Source organism: Mycetomoellerius zeteki, unplaced genomic scaffold (genome assembly GCF_001594055.1).
Source record: "Mycetomoellerius zeteki isolate Tzet28-1 unplaced genomic scaffold, Tzet1.0 scaffold64, whole genome shotgun sequence".
In the NCBI taxonomy this organism is placed as follows: Eukaryota; Metazoa; Arthropoda; class Insecta; order Hymenoptera; family Formicidae; genus Mycetomoellerius; species Mycetomoellerius zeteki.
In genome coordinates, this window is record NW_017257654.1 from 1,609,639 (window position 1) to 1,611,469 (window position 1,831).

Consider the following 1,831-nt stretch of genomic DNA (forward strand, 5'->3'; position numbering starts at 1 on the left):
AGCAAACTGTAAGTCCTTCTCACTTAATAGCGGTACGAATGGCAGTTGCTGCGAAACCAGACTGAGTCCACGTCCGATTCCCGCCACTTTACACCTACATCCATGGCAGCACTGTTGGGACGCAGCAGCTGCTCCTAGTTGAAAAGGGAAGGGGAGAGGGGGAGGGGGGTAATCCTGTGCCGGATAGGCTATTCTACCTGTGGAAAATTTTGGGATACAGGTAGTACCGTTAATTACCTTTGCCGCCAATATTCCTTCGTTCTAGTTCATTCCAGAACTTAGGATTTAGAATAATAATTTAGAAATACGTTTTCTTACGTATTTTTTCTGGTAGAATCGAATGGATGAACTAGTTTGTGCATTTTGTAGTTAATTTAAACAAATAATCAACAATTAAACAAAAAAACTAAGTTCCAAAAGCGATTTTTTTGGTTTTTCGCATTTTTAAACATATTTTTCCATAGTGACCTCTATATATTATTAAATAGTTGAAAAGTACATTTAATAACAAAAAAAAAGCGACCCAGTAGAGCATTGCACGATCATTCTCCTGGCCACAAAATCTTTTTGAAAAAGGGGGTGTTTTTTTGAAAAAATCGAATATCTTAGAAACTATTCGCTTCTCCAAACTCCAAAAATTTGTAGTTATTCTAGACATTCAAAAGTAGTATTCCACCAACTTTCATCAAAATTAAATCATTTTTCGAGAAATGAAAAATAAAAAACCGAAAACTTGATTTTTTGCATTTAACTCGGAAATTTTTAGGTTATGTAAAAAAGTGCCCTCTACAAAAGTTATAGATTTTTTCAAGACCTACAACTTTTGTATTTAACATTTTTTGATAAGATGTCAACTTTTACCGGAAATCGCCAAAAACCATTTTTACCCCCTTTCAACCCCCCTAGTAAACAGGTTACCTCACGGCCGCTTGGACATTAATTTTTTTTTTCATCCTTATAAGTCCCTTCACCACCCCCAATAGTCGGATTTCGGATAAATTTTTTTTCCTTTTTTCATTAAAATTGAGCTAATTTGCCTGGTCTGCTTCTATGAAGTTAATTTTTTTTTATTTTAGCTAATATGATCAATACAAATTTTTTTTTTCGGATTTTAGTTAATATGATCATTACAAATCTCATTAAAAAATTAGCTTTTTGCACAAAGTATATTAATTTGCGTTTATCTTTATGCTTGAACAATCTTACTTACATGATCAGGATCCTTTACCATCTGATTGAGTAATTCAACTTGTGTGTTTCTAGTCACATTAATTTTAAAGACCTTGTAATCGTCAAAAGTAGTTTGTTCGGCGGTCACCATGACCGTGCATAATATTATTTTCCACATGATGATTTTCCACAGATTTCTTTAATTTTAATGCACGAATATTAGCCCCAGTTATCGTTAATCTTTTCACGTCATAAATATAATAAATATTTTTTTATCATATCAAGACAATTTTTACACAATGCAACTTATCTACATATAAGCAATATTGGTTATCATTTGAGCAACAAAATATTTAATTCTTGTACGCTAAAAAATATATTTGTGTAAAATTACATGATTGTGCTGGGTTTTTTCCGACCCAGCATAATCATGTAATATTACTTAAATATGATTGTAAAATTACATGCTGGGTCGAAAAAAATCATGTAATTTTACACAAATATTTTTTTCAATGTAGTGTGATTTATGAGTAATCTTTTTTAAGAAAATTATTTATCAAGAAAATCATTTATATCAGTTCACACGCAGTTAGTTTAGTATACATATATTTATTAAATATTTATAAATATAATAATATTAAATTAAGAAGCGCCATAACGG

At 31.1% G+C, this 1,831-nt stretch overlaps 1 pseudogene; it reads right to left on the reverse strand.

The window, feature by feature from the left end:
- Positions 1–1,361, reverse strand: part of LOC108728762 (zinc carboxypeptidase-like) — an 11,081-nt pseudogene extending 9,720 nt beyond the window's left edge.
- Positions 1,362–1,831: the final 470 nt, after the last annotated feature.